Source organism: Palaemon carinicauda, chromosome 25 (assembly GCF_036898095.1).
Source record: "Palaemon carinicauda isolate YSFRI2023 chromosome 25, ASM3689809v2, whole genome shotgun sequence".
NCBI lineage: Eukaryota > Metazoa > Arthropoda > Malacostraca > Decapoda > Palaemonidae > Palaemon > Palaemon carinicauda.
This window is the reverse complement of record NC_090749.1, coordinates 3048872-3072914: the sequence shown is the minus strand read 5'-3', so window position 1 is coordinate 3072914 and position 24043 is coordinate 3048872. Positions and strand designations below refer to the sequence as shown.

The window sequence follows — 24043 nt, the reverse complement described above, 5'->3', positions numbered from 1 at the left end:
GTGCGTATCTACGCTGTGACGTAACGAGCATGGCGTACACGACTGTCAACAAGTATTTAGTTTAGATTAGTCCTCCCGATGCTTCGTTAAAGAAAACTAGATGTAGGAGAGGACGTAAAAGGGGTGGTTACTGTATTAGTAGAAGAGAGCTAAAAATACGATTGAAAGAAGAAAAGAGAAGAAAAATTCTTCACACCAGTGGAAGACCATGGTACAGAGGCTATGGCACAACCCAAGAATAGAGAGCAAAGGTGTGATTTTGGAGTAACCTTCTCCTATAAGATCTGCTTACCATAACTAAAGAGTCTCTTGTACCCTTACCAAGAGGAAGGAAGCCACTGAACAACCAGGGTGAAGTAGTTAACCCCTTGAACAAAGAAGAATTGTTTAGTAATCACTGTGTTGTCAGATCTATGAGGACACAGGAGAATGTAAAAGAGTAAGCCTGACTAATCGGTGTATGTGTGGGCAAAAGAAAAATGAGCCGTGACCAGAGAGAGAGAGAGAGAGAGAGAGAGAGAGAGAGAGAGGGATCCAATGTAATACTGTCTGGCCATTCAAGGTGATTTTATTAGCAATAAGAATTATTATCTCATGTTAACGATAAAAAATTTAAGCTAACAATCTTTATATAGACTAATATTGTATGGAAGACATAAAAGAAATATTATCAAGCTAAACAGCAACTCAAAAGTAAATTTCAGGGGAAAATATGCAGATAATCTGTGCAAAGATGAAGAAGATGCTACTGAACATTTATTTTCATGCTCAAAATTGGGACAATTGAGAAAACAAGACATAAGTATAGGTATGTTGCAAGATCCTAGCAGGGATCTGGTCGCATTTATAAATACGGCAATGCACATGAAAGAAGAATTTAAAAAGTCCAAACTAACCACAATAGGTTGCCAAAACTGATGATGGGAAGGTGTTGTCTTATCTGATTTCATGGTAGAATGGGATAAAAGTAGAGATTGAGAATTTCAACATTGATTTATCAATGGTAGGCTACATGTAAAACAAGCCTATTTACAATAATAAGAATAAGTTGAGGAGCTTTGCACATATCCATAAAATGATAAAGTGCCCGCAAACTTATTTTGCTGACTGAGCAAATAGAAACAGGAACCCGATGTTTGTTGGTCCTCTTAAGATTAACTTTTCGTAACATTTGCAAAATTTGAAAGCAACTGGAGAGGTTTCTTATAAAATTAGTTCGTAATCAAAAAAATTTTATTGCACAAATAAATTGGTTTTATTGCCTATGAAGATTATGATAAATAGAGATAAAAAATAAAGCAAATTCAATCTGTATATAGATCAATAATGTATAGAAAAGATAAAAGAAATAGATAAAATGGTAAAACTAAATGACTTCTAATGTATTTTTTAAATCCTGATCAACAGTGAAGTGTTTACCTATCATTTACGAACTCATTTAAATGAAATGAGAGAGGTTTCTTATAAAAAAATCGTTATGTATCAAAATATATTATCTTATTATACGACTAAAGTGATTTTATTGTCAATAATTATTATTATAACATAAGAAAGAAAATTTAAGATAATTCTAATATTTATATGGACACATCATCTATGAAAGAGATAAAAAAGAATAATAGAAATATGGTCAAACTAAACGACCCCTAATGTTTGTTGATGGTGTTAAGACTCTTAAGTGTTTTCATAATAATTCGGAACTCATTTGAACACAACGGGAGAGGTTTCTTATAAAATTAGCTCGTGATCAAAATATATTTAATACACAATACACAACTAAACTGGATTTATTGTCTTTAAGAATTAGTAAAATAAATTGAGAACGAAAAATAAGTAATTTAAATCTATATATAGATATAACGTATGCAAGAGATAAAAGAAATGGGAATTGGAAAATATTAAAACTAAACGCCTCCCAATGTTTGTTTTTGTTCCAGGTGTTTTGTCATTCAAACGACAATTTTGGATTTTGTCATTCGTAGTTCGCAATTAAGCAGTTGTTAATCAGACAAATCTTTAGCCGAACATTGTCACCGAAGCTGTAAGTATACGTTAAGTGTTTTAACTGTTATAACAACAATAGGGAGTTTGAAGAAGTGATATATTCAAGTAAGTTCCGCCAGTTACTTTTGATCGCAAGTCTTCCCCATCGATACTAAAGTATTCTCTCCCATCAAGGGACACTTATATTACTTGTATTACTTAACATTATAAGTACGCACATCTTATTTAAGTCTAAAGTATGCCGCCGAAACCTTGTTATGCTGCTGAATATACTCATAACCCATAACCAATATTGGTGTGCTCTCACTTCCCTTGTCCTGGAGCTCCCCCCTTAATTATTTTGCTATACAGTATAATATTAGATCTCATTATTTATTAAATATAAAGTAAAGGATTTTTTCCTTACAGGACAACAAAGCACATCTCGGAAAAGTTGAATGGATGGCAGTTGATTGGTAAGTATAAGATTGTGTTAAAGCACATAACAGTATTTATATTTTTATATGTATTTATATATCCAAGATCTGACACAGTGATGAACGTAAGATTTTTTGGGGCAACCACCTTTGATTAACAGATATTTTTGATAAAACAAAACACTACCTGACCTAGCCTTTGTCCGCCAATCTACAAATCATCCAGATTTTATAATCAAACAGTATTTATCAAAATATTTAGATGCCCCAATGAGTAAGGGAACGTGGGTCCCATTTGTTTTAATCTGGTTTGAATGGCGATTCATGATGACAATGTTAAATTCTAATTGAGGTGAAGCATCAGCCATTAAATGTTTACTATAGTTGTGTGGGCAGAATGAGTTTAACTTCACACCAATGGAAAAAAATGCGAAGCAAATGTTGTTTGTTTAAAAGATAGATTTAAGCTTGGGTAGCTTGGTGTATATTTACCCATGCACCGCTCAAAGATTCTACGATATTTGTAGAGTAAGAAGGTATCCTGGGTCAGGTTAAGTAAGGTTAGAGCTTCAATTCCTCATGAGTAAGGACTGTATTCTAGGTTAGGTTAGAGAATTCTTACTCGAATGTGAACCATCATTCTTTAATAGTAGTTATAACTACAGGCGGGTGGCGGAGGAGACCCCCTCATCTGTCAGTCTTTATTGCTACACTACCACTTTTAAATTTGGTTTGATGCAGTATGCACATACTCCTACTGCCTTTCAAATGTGGCTTTGATCCTACACGTAACACAAACTGTCGACCTTTGATAGGAACATAATGTCGGCAAAGTTGAGATGTCCGTTAGACTTTTAACAAGGTAGACATTTTTTGTCGCAAGTTGCGAGGACGCTTTGCCTACCTAATAGGTAGAACAACCTTCAGTTTGACTAAGGCTGTCGGAGAGTACTACTGTACTTGGCACCCTTATCTGTCATTTTAATCTTTGCTTTTCTTTTAGTTTGTACAGTTGGTCTTGTAGTGTTGTTGGAGGGACTTTACAATTGGTTTTGCAGTGTTTCTTAATATCTGTAATTGTGTGAGTCACAGTTTCTGTGTTACATGCAACTATCTAATAGACTTTTGTTCCTACACACATACAAAACATTCGTTTCTTTACTTTAGGAGAAGGAAAACAGCAATTAAAACTTTTAAGGAGGTGTAAAAAATGGCAGTTAATTACATATCTGGTAAGAGGGAAGGAACCATCTACTCCGCAACTCACTGAAATCTCAATTGGATTTTAGCTGTCAGAGAGTGAACTTGTTCTTCTCTGATGGAAGTTTTGGCACTTTTTGCTTTGGAAATTATTTTTGAAATTTTCTTTAAAGATTTCTTTGTTCCGTAACTGGAATACAAACCACGCTATTTAATAGGGGTATTACTTTCGGTGTAGCTGAAATAATGAGCCATTAATTTTTAACGAGAGTTTATTACCCACACTGCTAGTTAGCGGGGTAGGGGAGGGTAGCTTGCTACCCCCCTCATACACCTGTGCTTGAGCTCACTTTGCTCTCGGCTCGGATGGTAGTCGGACGTGTCCGCTTTCGTCCTCGCTGTCATTTGGCAGCCATTTAATGCTTTTTTGCTTTTTCTTTTCCAATTTTGTGTGTAAAGTTGGCCTCTGCGAATATGCGCACCTGCCCTGGGTTTCCCGACCGCCCCTGTGGAACATTCATGTCGGCGGTCGAGACCGATCCTCACACCCTTTGCCCTTCCCGTAGGGGCCAACGGTGTGATAGTAATAACAGGTGTGGTGAGTGTAGAGAGTGGTCTACCTCCCAGTGGGAGAGGTTTTCGCGACGACGGAAGAAGTTAAAACGGGATTTTTCTCCTTTGAAGTTTTCTTTGAAAGGAGGAAAACCCAAGGCCTCTTCTTCCGTTTCCCAAACCTCCTCCGAAGCTCCCACTCGATCGCCGAGTGGTAGCGTAGACCGATGTACTGTTTACCAAACTCGGGGTTCGAGAGATGACGTTGCTTCCCCTAGCGAAGCAGCTCCACCTCTTCCCCCGGGGAAGATATGTCACTAATCTCCCTTTTTCAGCTTTGGTCTTCCTTGGGGCTTGAGTGTTCACCCTCCAAGGAGGTTTTACTTGACTACATCCGATTGGGTGCCGCTGTCAAGCAATCGCCGTCACCGACAGAGGTTGATCCTCTGTCTCTTGTCGACGTTTTTGTACCAGAGGTATCCAATGCGGTATCATCCATCACCTCTGCCTCTTCAAACCCTACGGTAGCTGACGGCTTAGTTTCTCCCGTTCCTGGTCAACCAACGAGGGAGAAACTAAGTCCAACAGTCTCTCCTGCTAGTGTTTCTTTCCCTCGGGGGAGTTCACTTACAGAGACTCCTCTTTGGAGGACCGCAGAAGGTCAGCTTGCTGGTCCTACGGTCCCCAGAGGGCGCATTCGTTGCAAGGCTCGCCTTCCTCTTCGCCAGAGAGGCTTTTCTTCACCTGTGGTGAGGAGGCGCCTCTTTGGTTCAACCTCTTCGGTGCAGTCCCCGCAGAGGAGCCTCGTCAACGATCACCGACTGTTCCTGCATTGGTCTTGGACTTTTCTGCAGATTGTTTGCGATCTCCTTTGGTGGAAGGTTGTTCTTTTAAAGGACACGTCGACCTTCCACCCGACAGACCTGCTGACCTGCCGTCACCCTTCTTGCATCCAGATACGCGCTAACGAAACCCGACTCACGCTCTTGTAGCTTGTGAGGCCCCGTCAACAAACTATAACACAGGGCATCAAGGGTGTATGCACCAACGCGCGCATACATCCCAACAGGAGCACAGCTCTTCTACACGCTATGAACGCACTCATGCGCATACGCGCCCACGTTCTCCTGCACGCCAGGCTTTACCTGAGCTTAAACATACACGCCCACGCCCAGCTGCGCGCCAACCCTCACCTGCGCGCCGTCAACCTCCTGCGTGCCGGCGCTCTCCTACGCGCCGCTCTCCTACGCGCCGCTCTCCTACGCGCCAGCGCTCTCCCGTGTGCCAGTGCACTCCTGCGCGCCAGTGCTCTCCTGCGCGCCAGTGCACTCCTGTGCGCCAGCGCACTCCTGCGCGCCAGTGCTCTCCTGCGCGCTAGTACTCTCCTTCGCGCCAGCGCTCTCCCACGCACCAACGCCCACCCCCACGCCCAGCAGTCATCTGTTCTGCGCACCCACTTTCTTCTGATCTGGGCGCTACTGGGAAGTCAATTAGGTTGACTTCTCCCACGCGCCAGCACTCGCCTGCGCGCCAGCTCTCGCCATCGCGCCAGCGCTCGCCATCGCCTGCACGCATCCACGAGGATACGTGCACGAGCCCTCGCCCATCCTCTCCTGCAGTTTCGCGCTCACGAGCAGCACAGGTTTCAACTGCCCGCGCATGCCCTACGACTGGTTCAGGCACGCGCGAACTCTTGCCCGTGCGCCCGCGCACTCAACGCCTTGATCTTGCGCGCCAACAGTCTCCCGCACGCCCTCCTTTGCGCAATCAGTCTTCCGCACGCCCGCAGTTTCCCGTGCGTGCGCATCAGCAGTCTCCCGTGCGCGTGATTCCCGGTATTCTCCGTCGCGCAAGCACCATTACGCTCCCCCGTGCGAGCACCATTACGCTCCCCCGCGCGAGCGTCAATATCCTCCCGCGTGAGCTTCAATATCCTCCCGCGCGCGAGACTGCTGAACTACGCACGGCAAGGTCGCTATCGCCTCATTCTCCTCCCCGCAAGAGCATACCAGCGCGCATTGTGGGGGAAGGGAAACATCTAGAGGGGTCCAGGATCCCAAAGCTTTTCCAGGCAAACCCATCAATGAGAACTCCTCCCAGGGATCCTTCAATTCCTGTCCCTTCAAGTGGTATGTCTGACAGTGCGTCTGTCACCCAACAGCCTTGGTTCGATGAACTAATCAGAGCCGTAGCGCAGGCGTTCAAGCCTGTCTTCTCTGAATTAGGTCACAGATCCTTGGCTGTTTCTACCCCTTTGAAGAGAAAAAGAGGAGTTCCAGACGCGGTAACTTCTCCAAGGGCTAAATTGATTCCACGCAAGCCTTCGAGGCAGGTTCCTTCTTTCCCCCAGACTATCTCTTCTTCCCTGTCGGACGAAGATTTCCCGTCCTCAGAGGAATCACGCGAGGAGAGACTTTCCCCCATCGCAACAGTGAGGGAAACCTCTCCTCGCGCTGAGATGTTTTCTCAGGTGGGGACTGGAAGGAACTTGCCATCTTCGTTAATGTTGGAGTCCTACATCCTTCCCAGGAAGGAATCTAAGGACTCTAAAACATTACCGAAGTCCTCTACTAGGACCAGGACGGAGCCAACTAGCCACTCGGAGAACGTCCGCGACTTTCCCCAAGAAGAGCCTTTGGGGACAAGAGACTTCGTTGCAAGGCCTATGTCAGGAGGAGAACAGCAAGAGTCAGAACATGCGTTTTGGCAAGTTCTGACTCTAATGAGGGCTCTCAACGTGTTTTCTGACCCAGAGATCCTTCCTTGAGAGGGCAAGGACGCGGTCTTGGACTGTGTATTTGGTACTCAGAAACCCCCCAAGACCAGTGCAGCTTTATCCTGGTCTCAGGGGGTTAAGAGTACCAGGGACAAGATCTCTGTACAGCTCTCCGAGATGTCCTCCTCCAACCGTTCCAGTGCCACCAACAAGCTCCTCTCACCTCCTCGCGTACAGCAGAGGAGGTACTTCGAGATCCTTGAGGAGCCTTGTTAAGCTCTTCCACTTCATCACTCGTTGGAAGAGCTTACCAGGGGAGTCCCTCTTGAGAGACTCTCCAACCGGCAGGTCTCTTTCTTGGCAACCGAGATCCTTAACCAGGAGAAAGTTGCAAAGTGTGTTATGCAAGCCACTTCGTGGCTCGACATCTGGTTGGGGACCTTAGTTATCCTGATACGTTCTGAGGACTTCTTCAAAGAATGTACCAGGAAAGCTATGGATACTTTTCTTCTCTCAGGTACTCGCACGATCGAGTTTCTGGCCCCCCAAGTCTCGAACTTGTGGGCAAACACCATCCTGAAACGCCGGGATGCGGTAGCTGAGAGATTCCATCAGTAGGTCCCCAGTACCGAGATCAATAGGCTCAGACATTCCTCTTTAGAGGGATCCATCTTGTTTGAGCCTAAGGATGTGGAACAGGCCGCTGAGAGGTGGAGGAAGTCTCATCAAGACTCCCTTCTTCATAGGGCTTTAACATCTAAGCCCTATAAGCCTCCAGCACCACAGCAGTCCCGTCCAGTCAAGACCGGTAAAACGACGACAGCAGCGAAGACTGTGGTGTCTAAGCCTTTTCCTGTCAAGGATAGGAAAGGCGAAAAGTCCTCCAGAGGAGGTAAGAATCCTAGAGGGAGCAGCCGAGGCCACAAACGCTAGGATAGGCAGTCCCTCTGCATGTCCACCAGTGAGGGGATGCCTACAAAGCTGCTCAGACAGGTGGCAGCAACTCGGGGCCGATTCCTGGACGATTTCCGTAATCAGTCAAGGATATCGCGTCCCGTTCAGTGTCATTGAACTCCCTTGCCATGCGATCGGCAAGGGGGCAAGCCCTTCGAGCAGAAGTCCAGACCTTGTTGGAGAAGGGCACTCTCCAAGAGGTCCTCGACGAATCTCCAGGCTTCTTCAGTCGACTCTTTCTTGTAAAGAAGGCATCTGGAGGCTGGAGACCAGTCATCGACCTCTCGGGTCTGAACAAGTTTGTCAAACAAACTCCGTTCAGCATGGAGACGGCGAACACGGTCAGACTAGCAGTAAGACTGCAAGACTTCATGTGTACACTGGACCTAAAGGACGCGGACTTCCAGATCCCAGTCCATCCGTCTTCAAGGAAGTACTTAAGATTCAGCCCAGACAACAAAATATACCAGTTCAAGGTACTGTGCTTCGGTCTCTCCACAGCACCACAAGTTTTCACCAGTGTTCACCCTAATATCATCGTGGGCACACAGGATCGGCATCCGTGTCCTCCATTATCTGGACAACTGGTTAATCCTAGCAGACTCTGTGTCATCCCTTCTTCAACACCGAGACAAACTTCTGAGACTTTGCCAAAATCTGGGGATCATGGTAAATCTTGAGAAGTCCTCACTGCTTCCCACTCAAAATCTGGTATACCTAGGCATGATTATAGACACCAATCTCCATAAAACCTTCCCATCAGACGACAGGATAGCAAGGCTGAGGAAGGTCGCAAGACCTTTTCTCAGACAAGAAGAACTTCCAGCCCAATCGTGGTTACGTCTCCTCGGTCACCTTTCATTGCTGGCTCGTCTAGTTCCCAACGGTGGCCTCAGGATGAGATTCCTCCAGTGGCGACTCAAGTCCCGGTGGAATCAAGGTTATGATTCCCCGGATGTCCAGATCCCCATGGGACCTGCGGAACTGATGGACCTCCAGTGGTGGGTAACAGACGAGAACCTACGAAAAGGAGTGGATCTTCTCGTCCTCCCCCCGGATTTGATGCGGTTTTTGGACGCTTCAAAGAAAGGGTGGGGGGCCCACGTGCTGCACCACATAACCTCAGGCCTTTGGTCAGAGTTAGAAAAGTATCTCCTTATAAATCTCCTAGAAATGAAGGCCGTCTTCCCGGCCCTTCAACAGTTCCAACAGTACCTGGCAAGTCACTCTGTGCTGGTGATGAGTGAGAACACCACAGTAGTGGCCTACATCAACAAACAAGGAGGTACTTTTTTGCAGCAACTATCCCATCCTGCAGTAGAGTTACTGAGATGGGCCGAAATCCACTCGATACCACTATCTGCACGCTTCATTCCAGGCAAAAGGAATGTGCTCGCCGACAATCTGAGCAGAGCATCTCAGATAGTGAGTACCAAGTGGTCTTTGGATCATCTAGTAGCCAACAAAGTCCTGACTTTGTGGGGTTCTCCGACTGTGGACCTTTTTGCAATGGCCCTGAACTTCAGGCTTCTGCTGTACTGTTCCCCAGTCCCAGACCCCAAGGCTCTCTGGCAAGAGGCTTTCCAACAACGGTGGGACAACATCGACGTTTACGCCTTTCCCCGTTCTGTCTGATGAGGAGGGTACTCAACAAGACCAGAAAATCGGTCAATCTTTCAATGACCCTCATAGCTCCGCTATGGCATCACGCGGAATGGTTCCCGGACCTTCTGCAACTCCTAACGGAGCTACCAAGAGAACTCCCTCCATGACACAATCTTCTCAAACAACCACATGCCAACATCTTCCATAAAGCCGTAGGTTCACTATGACTTCACGCCTGGAGACTATCCAGCATCTCCTCTCTGAGGGAGGATTTTCGCAACAAGTTGCTGTCAGGATGTCTGGACACCTGCGAAAGTCTTTTGCAGCAGTCTACCAGGCAAAGTAGAAAGTCTTCTGTGGTTGGTGTCGTGGAAGGGGTATCTTTTCACTCGATGCCACTATCCCAACAATAGTGGAGTTCCTCGTGTATTTGCGTGAAGAAATGCGCCTTTCAGTCTCGGCAGTGAAGGGCTATCGCCCAGCCTTGAGTCTAGCTTTCAGGCTGAAAGGAATGGACATTTCTTCATCGCTAGAACTTTCTCTACTCATACGTAGTTATGAACTTTCCTGCCCTCAGTTGGAAGTGAGACCTCCCCCATGGAACGTGGTTCTAGATCTCAGGTCTCTTAAGAGACCTCCCTATGAACCATTATGCCAGGCATCAGATCGCCACCTAACTTGGAAGACAGTATTCCTGCTAGCTTTGGCCTCGGCCAAGCGAGTCAGCGAACTTCATGGTCTCTCGTATGACATCGCCCAATCAAGGGGATGGGGGAAGGTAACGTTCAGCTTCGTCCCTGAGTTTATTGCTAAGACTCAGAATCCTGGAGTGGCGGATCCTCGATTCCACTCCTTCCGGATTTCTAGTCTCCGTTCTGTAACAGATGACCCAGACCATCGCTTACTATGCCCAATAAGGAGCTTGAGGCTATACCTCAAAAGAACAGCTGCAGTCCGTCCTCATGTGCCAGCACTATTCGTCAGCACAGGAAGGACTAAGAGGAGGGTCACCAAGAAGACCATCTCTGCATGGATTCGTAGGGTCATTGACCTGGCCTTGAATCCAGATCCTCCTTGCAAGTGGTCTATTTTATCTGTTAGAGAGGCCCGAAGCATACATTTTGATATGTCATTTATCTTTCTCTGACCATTCAGTCCAGAGTTATGTCTAATTAGGTTCCCCTACCCCAAAATTGGCAGCTGCAAAATTCGATGATGTCATCAAATAAAGTGGCCGAGGAGTGGTAGTGAGTCCCTATTTTTTCAATGGGAACATTAAAAAAATGAGAATATGGATCCAATGCTACAACCTAAATGTACTTTTGTCAATTTTAAGGGGGGGGGGGGGGTGCAAGGTGAGCCCCCCCAGCCCACGGACTATGTAGGTTCCTTACAAATGGCAGACAATAGATTCAATAATTCCGCGGTGGCGCCGCCATCGCTGATATAGGTGACGTCATCTCCCTCCACTTGAGGGAGCTATAGGTACAACTGTCCAGGTAACATCAATTCGTTCTCTGCCGGCTTCTGGTGAACATCAGTGGTCGGTGCAGACTTTTTTCTTCATTTGTTGGGAAGTATTATCTCTCCAATATCGGTGAAGTATTCAACTCCGTGTTTGTAGGATTGAAGCTGAATTTCTTTTATGCAATTTTTGTGGTCTCACCATCGTGTCAGACTCTAGTTCTTCAGTAGTTAAGTTTTGTGCCGGAGGGTGCAAAACTAGATTAGTTTAATTAATATATGATTTGCACACTAAGTGCATTAAGTGTAAGGGTTGTGAGTGCTCTAGAGAATCTACTTGTGATGAATGCAAGGATTGGAGTGAACAACAGTGGAAAGTTTTTGTTTCTCACTCGGGGAAGATAATTAAGGATAGGAAGAGGAAGGTGGCTCTCAGAGCTGAAAGTAAGACTAGTTTAGCTTCTGCTTCTTCTATCGAAGCACCTGCTCCTATTCCTTCTCCTTCTCCTCTTATTATGTCTCTGATCTTGAGTCCTCCTACTCCTGCTCCTGTAACTCCTTTGCTAATTTCCCGTGGAGTTTCTCCTGACACCGTTGCCAGCCTCGAGTCTAAATTTGAAAAGAAATTTGATGTATTAGCTAATACGGTGATGCAGTTAGGTTTATCTGTAAAGTCTTTCATAGGAAAGAATTCTAGTAGTGAAAAGTGTCAGTGCAGTGCAATCTGAGGGGGTGGCTGTTTGTCCCGATAGTTCTCCTAGACGAAGGTCACTGTCCCGCTCCCCTGCCTCGGGGAGAAGACATACCGGAGTTCCAAAGGAGACTGTTGGGGTTTGCCCATAGACAGTCGCTTCCTCCATCGATCCTGTGGTGCGACAGCAGGATTCAACTAAACACCATTGGAAAGGTGTGTCGTTTGGTAACCAGTTATTGATAGAGTCGAGTGATTCGTCGCCGGTTAGACGTCGTAAGTGGCGTGATTCTTCAGTCTCACGTCCGTTGAAGAGATATTCGACTGAAAAGTTGTTCTCTTCACCCCCTGTGAAGAGAAACAGAGGAGTTGATATCTCTCGCCCTTCGTGTAGCGTAGCTACATGGACTTCGCCTCGTATTCTTACGACAGTGACAGCTGCCTTTGACTCGGTTGTGGACCGACCGATTCTGAGCTCGGCGAGATCTTCGACTCTTCAAGCTGTCGAAACTTGTCCTTCGACTTCACATGCGACAGATAATTCGACTGGCGCGAGACCTCCTGTGGCGATCGTGTCGAAATCCACGACTCCAGTAGCTTCGACTTCAACTCAAGAAGACGAGAATCTAGTTCCGTTACATCGACAGTTGCAAGAGCTGATGAACTGGATGAAAGAAAACAAACAATGTACGAAGAACAATGAGTCGAATCAAGAACTGTCTCTGTCGCCTATCTCTTCTGATGACGAGGAGGACTTAGAAACGGACTCTATCCCTCTCTCGTGTTATTCGAAACCTTTACGCTACCTTCTCGACATGTACCCGGATTACTTCGGAGCAGCCGATCCCAGGTCGCCTGCTTCTATCTTCCTGATGAGAAGGAAGAATTTCGATCCTCTTCTCCCGAAGCTCGTTCTTTCCAAGGCTGCTAAACATTTGCTTCCTGATATAGAAGATAGGTTGAAGGTCAATAGAGAACTCGGGAAAGCAACTTTCGCCTATCCTCCGTCGAAGCTTATTAAGAAGAGGTATAGGTTCTACGTAACCGGAGAAGCCCCCTCTATGAGAGTGTCTGCCTCCTCCCAGGGGGACTTCTGGCTTGGTGGATGCAAATAGGAGGTCCGCGTTTGCAGCAGCTAAAATATTCTTTACACTGCTGAGTTAGACCATTTGGTAAAGCATATTTTCAAGATTTTAAAAATTATGATTTTCTTGGACTGGACGATCGGAGCCCTCTCTACGAGAATAGAGGATTGCTCTACTCTTCAGGAAGACCTGGCATCGGACTGGCTTGGGGTTTTGTCATGTGCCGACAAATCAGTTTGGGATGGTTGCGATGAGTTGGCCTCTCTCTTTGCATTCGGGACTCTCAAGAAAAGACAACTCTGGTGTTCTTTTGTTTCGAAAGGAGTCGCTTCACCTCAGAAGTCCGCCCTTTTGTTTTCTCCTCTCGACAAGGATCATCTGTTTCCCGAAGAAATAGTGGTCAAGATTCTTTCCACACTGGAAAAGAAGTCTACTATTGACTTGCTTGCCCAGTCTTCTAAGCGGGTTAAACCCTCGACTGTGACGACTACCACCTTGGAATCACCTTTGCAGAAGAAACCCTTTCGAGGGGGTAGATCTAGACCATTCTTCAGGCCTCGATCGAATTTACGACACCCAACCAAGTCCTCGACCAAACCCGACACGAAATCATTCAAGTGATTCTTCAATCCTTCATGCTCTGGTAGGGGGCAGATTGAGCCTTCTTTGGGAGGAATGGAGTTGCAGAGGGGCAGAGCCCTGGGTGACCCAAGTTCTCTGGTTCGGTTACTCCATTCCTTTCAAAGACACGCCTCTATCCAATGTTCTCATCACATTACCTGCCTACTCTCCAGGCTCGGAGAAGTTTGTAGCCTTAACACAAGAAATAGAGATTCTCGTGCAGAAGGCTGTCATAGAGGAGATAAGTGACAGACCATCCCTGGGGTTTTACAACTGTCTGATCATAGTCCCCAAGTCATCGGGGAGCTGGAGGCCCGTACTGGATGTAAGCGCACTGAATTTGTTCGTCCAGAAGACAAAATTCAATATGGAAACGACTCGTTCAGTGTTGGAATCCCTTCGTCAAGGGGACTGGGTGGTATCCCTGGATATACAGGACGCATACTTCCACATTCTGATTCACCAGGACAACAGGAAATACCTTTGGTTTGTGTTCATGGGCAAGACCTACCAGTTTCGAGCTCTTTGCTTCGGCCTCTCGACAGCACCGCAAGTATTTACGCGAGCGTTGACTCCTCTGGGAAAGTGGTTACACATCCTGGGCATCAGAGTGTCACTCTACCTAGACGACTGGCTGTGCATGAAGGATCTCAAGAGGTCTCTTTCATTAACTCACCCGTTAGGTCTTATAAATGAGGAGAAATCCCGGCTAATTCCGACTCAGAACATCCTCTATTTGGAGATGACTCTGAACTCTCGAGTTTTTCGTGTTTTTCTTTCACCAAAGAGAATCCAGTCGTGTCTGGAAGTAGTACAGGACTTCCTGGACCGCAAGTCCTGTTCTGCCAACCATTGGACCAGTCTGTTAGGAACACTAGCTTCGGTGGAACAGTTTGTCAAACTCGGAAGGCTGGACATGAGGCCCCTGCAATTCTTCCTGAAAGCTTCATGGTGCAGAAAGACTCAACCAGACTCGACAATATTCTCGATTTCAGACGAAATCAAGGAGGACTTAGCGTGGTGGCTTTCAAAACCAAGACTGGTAGAGGGTCTTTCACTTCGTCCGCTCCACCCAACCCTTCAGTTATTTTCAGACGCCTCCGACGCAGGTTGAGGAGCCCTGTTGGGGAAGAACGAAACGTCGGGGGAATGGTCGGAAACGCAACGCTTTCTTCATATCAATGTGAGGGAGCTATTAGCTGTGTTCCTGGGACTTCAGGCATTCTCTCATCTTGTGACGGGACAGGGGGTAGCAGTTCACGGAGACAACTCAACAGCACTTTCCTACATCAGGAAACAAGGGGGAACGCACTCCTTCTCCCTCTTCAACCTTGCAAAAGATCTGCTTCTGGGGGCAGAAAAATTTCAATTTACGCTGATCCCTCGATTTGTTCAAGGGAAAATGAACTTGTTGGCGGACGGACTAAGTTGCCGTCATCAAGACTGCCGTTAGAATGGCCTCTCGATGTGAAGGTCTGAATAGACCTATGGAAACTGGGGAAAACCGATGATAGATATCTTTGCAACCTCGAGGAACAACCGCTTTCCACTGTTTTGCTCTCCACTCTCGGACCCTCTTGCATGGTCAGTCGATGCAATGTTACTAGACTGGTCGGGCCTGGAAGCGTACGCTTTTCCCCCGTTCAGCCTAATAAGACAGGTGCTGAACAAAGTGTCATTCCACAAAAATGTTTCTGACACTAGTCGCTCCATTCTGGCCAAGGAAAGAATGGTTCCCAGATCTCCTCGACTTGCTCGTAGACTTCCCCAGACTTCTTCCGTGAAAGAAATGTCTACTCAGACAACCGCACTTCGAAAGATTCCACCAAGGATTATCCGCTCTGGGACTGACAGGATACAGACTGTCAGGAGTCTCGTCCGAGCGAAAGGTTTTTTGAGACGAGCTGCAGAAGCTATAGCGAACTGCAGAAGAGACTCTTCTAACAGTCTATATCAGTCTAAATGGGGAGTGTTTCGAAAATGGTGTAGACAGACTATAGTCTCTTCTTCTGTAATATCTGTGAACGAAATAACTGATTTCCTTCTTTTTTTAAGGGACGTTAAGCGTTTAGCGCCTTCAACTATTAAGGGATACAGAGCGATGCTGGCTTCAGTCTTTAAACAAAGAGGACTAGACCTATCCACGAATAGTGATCTTTCTGATCTAATTAAATCGTTCGAGACTTCCAAATCGTCAAAGGGCTCGATAGCATGGAATCTCGATATAGTTCTTAAACGACTTTTGGGTCCTCCCTTTGAACTGTTACTTTTTTCGTCTATGAGGAATCTCACCAAGAAGACGTTATTTTTAGTTGCATTGGCATCAGCTAGACGAGTTAGCGAGCTACACACGATGGACAAAAGAGTGGGATTTTCTCAAGGCGACGCAGTTTGCTCTGTGGAACTCAATTTTCTCTTGAAAAACGAAAACCCTTCTAATCCGCAGCCACGTAACTTTGTTCTCAAAAACCTGGCAGACTTGATAGGCCAGAAAGAAGAAGAACGACTCTTATGTCTTGTGCGGGCATTAAGATATTACCTCCGCAGAACAGAGAAGATTAGAGGTCAGTCGAATCATTTGTGGTGCTCTGTTAAAAATTCCTCTCGTCCCCTCTCAAAATACGTTATTTCCTTTTTTCTGAGAGATTTAATTGTAGAAGCACATTCTCAAGCTAACGACGCAGTGTTTCCTTTACTGAGAATGAAAGCGCACAAAGTTCGAGCGGTAGCGACTTCTCTCGCTTTTCGACAAACTTGTCGCTATCCGCTATCCTGCAAAGTACCTTTTGGAGGTCTAAATCTGTGTTTGCTACGCATTATTTGAAAGAAATCGAGACAGTGTTTGAAGATTGTAAGTCTCTCAGTTCACTTTCGGTAGCTGGCATGGTGTTGGAAGGAACGACATAGGGGGTTGCTCCCTCTGTTAACCTATGTTTCGCCTTGTACCAAGGTTGACGAGTTAAAGGGAAGTCTGGGGGTACAATGTATCTGGAGTACTCACCAGTCATTTTAGAGTCAGTTTTGGTGGGTAAAGGTTTTTATTTCGGTGTAGGTGACAGCTTTTTCATGTTGGTTATTTCTGGTCTTAGCCCAGGGCAAGAGCAATATTTTATTGTATCTTCGTTAAGTCAGCGGTGAACACCATGACTATGAGGGTCTTCCACTCCATGTAGAGGCACCCATTGGTCATATTCCAAGCCTTCTACTATGTAAGATGAGCACCGACCAGAGGCAGTCCAGAGTCAGTATTCTCCTGCAGTAGCTCTCTTACAAAATAAGGTACAACAGGCACTAGTAGTGGTTTGTTCCGTAACTGAAATACAAACCACGCTATTTAATATGGGTAATTACTTTCGGCGTAGCTGAAATGACGAGCCATTAGAATTTTAACGAGGGTTTACTACCCCACCGCTAGTTAGCGGGGGGTAGGGAGGAGCTTGCTACCTCCCCCCCTCACACACACCTGTGCTTGAGCTCACTTTGCTCTCGGCTTGGGTGGTAACTGGACGTGTCCGCTGTCACCCTCGTATTCCTTGACAGCCAGTAATAATCTTTTATTGCTTTTCCTTTGACAGAGTGTGTGAAGCTGGCCTCTGTGATGCGTAAGTGTCCTGGATTACCTGACCTCCCTTGTGGCACGTATATGTCGGCGGTCGAAACGGACCCCCACACCTTGTGTCCTTACTGTAGGGGCCAGCGGTGTGATAAGAATAATGTGTGTGGTGAGTGTAGGGAGTGGTCTACTTCCCAGAGGGAGAGGTTTTCTCGGCGCCGGAAGAAGAACTCCAGACGGGATATTTCTCCTTCGAAGGTTTCTTTGAAAAGAGAATATCCGAAGGACTCTTCTTCCGTGGCCCAAACCTTCTCCGAAGCTCCCACTCGATCGGTTTGTTCCGAGAAGCCGTCGAGTGGTAGCGTAGGCCGTTGTTCTGTTGACTGATCTTGGGGTTTGGGAGAGGGAGTTGCCTCCCATAGTGAGGCAGCTCCTCCTCCCCCGGGGGAGGATTTTAATGTACCTGTGTCTGATAATGATTTGTTGCAGCTTTGAGCTTCCTTGGGGCTTGAGGGTTCACCCTCCAAGGAAGCCTCGTTTGACATGATCAGGTTGGGGGCAGCTGTCAAACAATCGCCGACTTTAGCAGAGGTTGATCCTCTGTCTATCGTCGACGTTGTTGTGGCAGAGGCTTCTGATGAGTTGTATCAAACCTCTGCTCCTGATGTTGCTGATGTAGCTGAAGGTTTAGTTCCCCCCTCCGAACATCCTTCGAGGGAGGAGCTAAGTCCAACGGTCTCTCCTGCCGGTGATTCTCCCCCTCGGGAGAGTTCACTCACAGAGACTCCTCTTCAGAGGACTACTGATGGTCAGCCCGCTGACTCTATGGCCCCAGAGGGCATAGAAGGTGTAAAGCCCGCCTTCCTCTTTGCCGTAGAGGCCTTCCTTCACCTCACAAGGGTGTTAGGAGGCGCCTCTTTGGTTCATCATCACCGCAGTCCGCCGAAGAGGAACCTCGCCGTCGTTCACCGACTCTACCAGCTACATCTCTGGACCTCTCCGCAGACCGTTCGCGATCTCCTTCGGTGGAAGGTCGTCCTTACAAAGGGCACGCCGACCTTCCACCCACCAGACCGGCTGACCTGCCGTCGCCGTTCCTGGCTGCTGATGCGCTGTGGGCGCCAACCCACCCCGTTTTAAAACGGGCAACGGTGCCTTCGGGGCATAAAACAGATTTTGAGCGAAGCCAACAATCTATTTGTTCCGTAACCGAAATACAAACCACGCTATTTACATTGGGTTTACCTTTTAGCGTAGCTGAAATGGCGAGCCATTAGAATCTAACGAGGGTGTATTACCCCCGCGCTAGTTAGCAGGGGGGTAGGGGAGAGGTAGCTAGCTACCCCTCCCCCCCTCACACACCGGTGAACTGCTTCACTTTCACTTTTGGCTCGGACATGGACAGACGTCTCTGTCTTTGTCCTTGCCTGGCAGCCATTGTTTGTTTTGTACTTAATCACTTACTTTTCTTTTACTCAATATACTGTATATGTAAACTTTTTTTTCATGTTTATGTATATATTTGAGTATAGAAATCAGTAAGTTTCCTTTTCAGAGTTTGTGCTTGTGTGTGTAGTGTACAATATCTCCGTGGAGCCCTCGGCAGTTTAGGCCACCATGGTGTAATTTCATGGGTCGGGATCGAGTTTGACTAAGGTCTTTCTCTCTCTCTCTCTCTCTCTTGAGGTCGTTCACCCTTTTACTACGTTACTTTTACTACGTCTGAGTAGCTTCCCTCCAGGGTGGGGTTGCTACGCCGTACGTTTTGTCTCAATTAGTTTATGAATCTAATTGTATTTATTGATTTTTCAGCTTTGTAGAATGATTCCTTTCGGGGTTTTCGTTCTTTCTTTAGTGTTCATTCATTTTTAAATTACATAATTATAATTGTTATAATTCTGTGTTGGTTACAGCTCTCCTTCCTTGAGTGTAAGTGGTTGTGAGGGCACGTGCCTGTTGTGTAATTCTTGTGTTCCTTTCCCTCGGGATTCCTCTTCGGAGCCTTCCCAGGGGAATGAATGTTAACTAAGGATTTTTGTTTTTATTTTCACAGTTACCGATCTAGTTCGTTTATGTAATGTGACAACGGAGTGAGCTGTCTTGTTGAGTCTGGGGATTCGGCTGTTGCTGCCTCCCCTATAGACCTTTGTCAGGGGCGTGTCTCCTTCTCCTGGAAGTACTCCCGTGACGATTGACAGCTCTCCAGTTCATTTAGAACACTCAGGAGGCTCGCCCCCTTGGGTGGGGAACTTTCCTTTCGAGGGAAGTTTTCCTGTCCAGGCTTGAGTTTTTTTTCCCCTTTGGGGGATTATCCTCTTGCCTTTATTTCGTGCGACTCTGCTCTTGGTGCTGAGCGGTCGCACCTGCAGTTACGCTCAAGGGGCTGGGCAACTGCAGGAGCCCCTCTTCGGAGGATTACTCTTTTTAGAGGTCTCTGGCTGACCCGTCTCTTCTACGAAGTGTTTCTCTTTCGTTCGCGAGAGAGTACACTCATAGAGACTCCTCTGGGAAGGACTCTTCTGCTGTTGTTGCTGTTGGCCGCCTTCGCCGTAAGGCTCTCCGTCAGCTACGTCGTAGATCTCTCCGGAGATCGATCTCCAATGCCTTCTTGACCTTCCGCCCCTGGTGCAGATGGACAGCAGTCTGGCCTCGTTTACCGACGGACAACGGTCTTCCGACGGACACGGTCTTCCGACGGACAACGGTCCCTTCGAAAGGGTTGCCCCCCACGGGGGTGCTTCCCTTGCGTGTCAGGGTTCCCCTGCGCACCTTTCTGCAGTGTTCTCCTGCTCAGTGTTAGCGCACAGGCGCTCTCCTGCTCATCAGCGTTTTCCTGTTCGCTAGCGCTCTCCTGTTCGCCAGCGCTATCCTGTTCGTCAGCGCTCTCCTGTTGATCGTCGCTGCTGTTCCTGTTGGTTCCTGTTACGCGCCCTGTGCGCCCACGTTCGCCCGCGCAGTCTAGAACTTCGGTTCAGGTCTTGGACAAGGACTCTTCTTCTACGCACAGGATTCCACGCGTTGCCTTCTGCTCGCCAGCGATCACCAGCTCGCCAGCGACTACAGACGCGTCAACGTTCGCCTGCTCGTCAGCGATCTCCTGCGCGTTAACAATCGCCATCGATCTGCCACGCGTGTCAGGTCCCCTGGACACCATCAGTAGCGATCTAGCACTCGCCTGCTGTGGACCACGATCTCCGGGAGCTGAGTCTTGCCGTAGATCTTCCTCCTGCTCACCAGCGCTCACCTTTACTTCTGTCCTTCTGTGCGCCAGCCTTCTTCAATCGCCGGTGCACATCTGCGCGCCCTTTCCTGCCACGCACCTATGGGCGCCAACGGTTTTTCCTGACCGTCCAGGATCGCCGGATTAACAGCTCGCTTCAGCGGTCACCTTCCTGATGCACCTGCGCGCCTTCTGTTTAGCGCGATGTGCGCTAACCATCCCTAGTCTCTTAAGCGTTAGCGATCGCCTACGCGCGATTCTTTGCCTGCGCCCTAGCGTTTTGTTAACGCACCAACGCTTGCCAACGCGCCGTCGCTTGCCAACGCGCCGTCGCTTGCCAACGCGCCGTCGCTTGCCAACGTGCCGTCGCTTGCCAACGCGCCGTCGCTTGCCAACGCGCCATCGCTTGCCGACGCGCCATCGCTTGCCAACGCGCCTTCACTCGTCTACGGGCCATCGCTCGCCAAGACGCGCCATCGCTCGCCAAGACGCACCATCGCTCGTCAACGCGCCATCGCCCGCCTACGCGCCATCGGTCTCCCGACCACCTGCGCTCGCCCGCGCGACCACACGCCCGCGCGCCCGCGCACATGCGCCCCAACGTTCGCCCACGCGCGAACCAACGCAGAGCATGGCACATGCAAGAGCAGGAAGAATCTTCAGGGAGGTCTGAGCAACATTCTTCTTCCCAGAACCTGGGTTAGCCCTTCCTTGTCATTCCCTGGAGGGGTCATGCCAGGGAGCTTTCCGTTCGAGATTTCTCCGTCGGGCAAGGGGTGACTGGTTTACCCCTTCCTCTTCTTCCTCTCGTGGAAGGAGCTTACCAGGTCCTTTCCCTCCTCGGTTGCGACCCGAGGCTTTTGTACAAGGAAGCTCCAGAAAGATCATGGGTACTTTCCTCCTCTCGGGCTCAAGCACCTTGGCGTTTCGTCGCCAAGTTTCGAACTTGCGGGCAAGCTCGATGTTGGACCATCTAGACGCAGTGACCGAGGGCTTCCTCTCGGGTGTCTCGTCCGTGGATGTCGACAAGCTCAGACACTCTTCCATCCTTGGGAAGAGCTTGTTTGTGCCCTAGGACAGAGACATGGACAGCGGTTGTGCTGAGGAAGTCGACATCCGTTTTCACTCCTCTAAGGCACTTTCTTCCAGACCCTGCAGGCCTCCAGCGCCTCTTCTTTCAACCTCGTCGGCTTAAGTTATCGGACCGGCTACGGCAGTTAAGACAAGGTGTCCAATAGCGGTCCCCTCCTGTCAGGGACAGGTGGCACGGGAGGCTCTCCCGGGGGGGGGGGCATAATCCTAGAAGGAGCGGCAGAGTTCACAAACTCTAGGATTAGCAACCCCCCATTGCAGGTCTCACGCTGGGAGGATGCCTAAGGTTACTCATCCGGATAACAGCTTCCCGATGCCGATTTCTGCACAATCTCCGTGATCAGCCAAGGATATCGCGCCTCGCTCTTACCATCTCTCCGTCTCTGTCAACGAATTCAGTGTCACTGAACCTCTATGCCATGGGGTCGGCAAGAGTTTTGCTTGTTTGGGTAGAATGATCCATGCCTTAGGAGAAGGTCCTCCATAGGGTCGTCGATGGCTTCACTCCCCAGCTTCTTCAGTCTATCCTTTCTCATAGGAAAGCATCTGAGACGGGAATTCCGTCGTCGACCTCTCAGCTCTGATCAAGTTTGTCGAAAAAACTTCGTCCGGCGTGGAACAGCAGAATCGATCAGACTGGTAACAAGGCGGCAGGACTCCTTAGGCCCTGGATCGGGAGGACGGGTACTTCCAGTTTCCATTCCATCCATCTTCCAGGAAGCTCTTGGAATTCAGCCTAGACTTGAGATGCAGTGTGGCGATCCTGCTGTGGCATCGCAGGTTTTTCCCCAGAGAACTCTCCCTGCTTTCCTCATGGCCGCTTAAGAGCAGGCTTCCGCCTCCTTCGCCTTTTGGAGTCTGGTCAACTCCGGTAGGCTCGGGTTCGACCTTCTTCAACGCTGGGACAAGCTTCTGGATCCTTACCAGGGGTGAGGGATCATGGTAATTTGCTAGGAGCCTTCTCTACTTCTGCCTCAACATCTGGTGTATCTAGCCATGATATTGAGTCAACGGCCTTACCACGTTGGAAACACCGCTTCTCGTCCGTCCAGCGAGGTTAAGCAACGTCGGGTCGGGTCGGTACTTGGATGGGTGACCGCCTGGGGACGCCAGATGCTGTTGCCTCCTCCTCCGAGCCTTCCCTTCAGTTGACTGTGGCAAGGGTGAGGAGAGTCGCAGTACCTGTTCTCAGTCAAGCAGAGCTTTCAGCCCTACCTTGGAACGTTTTCTAGGTCTCTTTTCCTCATTGACCCGTCTAAAGTCCCGAACGGTCGCCTCAGGATAAGTTCCCTGTGGGGCAGCCCAAGTTCCGGTGGTATCAAAGCAACGATTAACCGGACTTTCTGGCCCCTATGGGACCAGCGGAACGTTTAGACCTGCAATGGGTGTTGACCTATGGAACCTCTTGATGGGAGTGGATATTCTCGTCCTTTCCCCACATTTTTGATGCTGTTCTCGGACTCGTCAAAGAAAAGGGGGTGGGGGGGCATGTTCCGGTTCAGGCCTATGGTCAGGACCTGAAGGATACCTCTCCATCATTCAGGCAGGCTTAGGGGCCGTAGTCTGGCCCCTCTACAGATCCTACAGCTCCTGCTGAGTCGCTCCGTGCGTGACGACTTCATGGTACTGGCGTATTCCAACCAGCAAGGGACGCATTTTCATACCTTTGCATCTTGCAGTAGAGATACTGAGATGATCCGAGATCCTCTCAATACCACTATCGGCTCGCTCATTCCGGGCAGAGGAATGTTCTCTCTGACTATCTGAGCAGAGCCTCGCAGATAGAGGGTACCTGGGGGTCTTTGGCCTTTAGTAACTAGCAAGTCCTGGCCTGGGGGACCTGATCGCAACAGCTTGGAACTTCAAGCTTCCGCTGTTCTTCCCCCCAGTCTCAGACCCAAAGACTCTTTGGCAAGATGCATTCCGGTGATGGTGGGACAACATCGACGCCTGCGTCTTCCCACCATTGTTGTCTGTTGAGAATGGGTCTCAACAAGACCAGGTTGTCTGTCAACCTTTTGATAGCCCTGAGAGCTCCACTGGGACTATACGCGGAACGGTTTCCGGACCCTCTGCTCCCCCTGACGGAACTCCCGGGAGAGCTTCTCCCACGGCACAGGCTACTCAAACAACCACACTACAACATCTTTCATGAGCCGGGGCATCGCTTCGGCTTCACGCCTGGAAATACTACGCCTCCTCCTCAAGAAGAGACAACCTGCTACAGTCGCAGGGCGGAGGTCGCGTCATCCGCGATAGTCATCCGCAGGGGTCTACCAGGTGAAGCGGAGAGTCTTCTGTGGTTGGTGTCGTGGGAGAGATACCTCTTCCCTTGAGGCCTCTTCTCCAGCAATAACGAACTTATTGCTTTTCGACGGGAGGAAACTCCTTTCCGCTCTCGGCAGTGAAGCCTGTTGCTCAGCCTTTCCCTGGCCTTCAGGCTGAAAGGAATAAACTTTTTCCTTCCCGCTGGACCTTTCCTCGCTCATGCGAAGCCGCGAACGTCCCTGCCCCCAGTCGGAGTGAGACCTCCTCCATGGAGCATGGTTCGGACTTTTTAGTCCCTTAAGAGATCCTTTCAAGAACCATTACATCAGGCCTCTGATTGTATTCTGTCTTGAGGGACGGTGCTCCTGCTCACTCTGGCCTCAGCCAGTGTGTAAGCAATCTTCTTGGTCTCGTACGACTCCGCCCTTTCTAAGGAATAGGGGATGGCAGCGTTTAGGTTCGCTCCTGAGTTGTTTGCTAGACTCAGAATCTTGGGGTCCCGGCCCTTCAGTCCAATTCCTTCAAGATTTCGAGTCGCCATTTTGTATCAGATGACCCAAACCTTCTCCTTCTTGCCAGTAAAGGAATCAAGGGGTTATCAT

The 24043-nt window shown here is 48.5% G+C and overlaps 2 protein-coding genes and 1 pseudogene across 3 annotated transcripts in view; 2 read left to right on the top strand and 1 right to left on the bottom strand.

Moving 5' to 3' along the window:
- The window catches only part of LOC137618611 (zinc finger protein 665-like), a 504971-nt gene that overhangs the window by 357477 nt on the left and 123451 nt on the right, over positions 1-24043 (bottom strand). The window lies entirely within an intron of this gene.
- LOC137618640 (zinc finger protein 888-like) overlaps positions 1925-24043 on the top strand; it is a 71305-nt gene continuing 49186 nt past the window's right edge. Inside the window, exons 1-2 of one of the 2 annotated variants that reach the window (XM_068348764.1) lie at positions 1925-2041; positions 2413-2459. The gene's annotated coding sequence lies outside the window, so the exon portion shown is untranslated. Of the gene's footprint in view, positions 2110-2412; positions 2460-24043 lie in introns of both variants that reach the window. The other variant, XM_068348765.1, reaches the window with a different exon arrangement.
- LOC137619326 (5S ribosomal RNA) lies at positions 22180-22298 on the top strand (annotated as a pseudogene).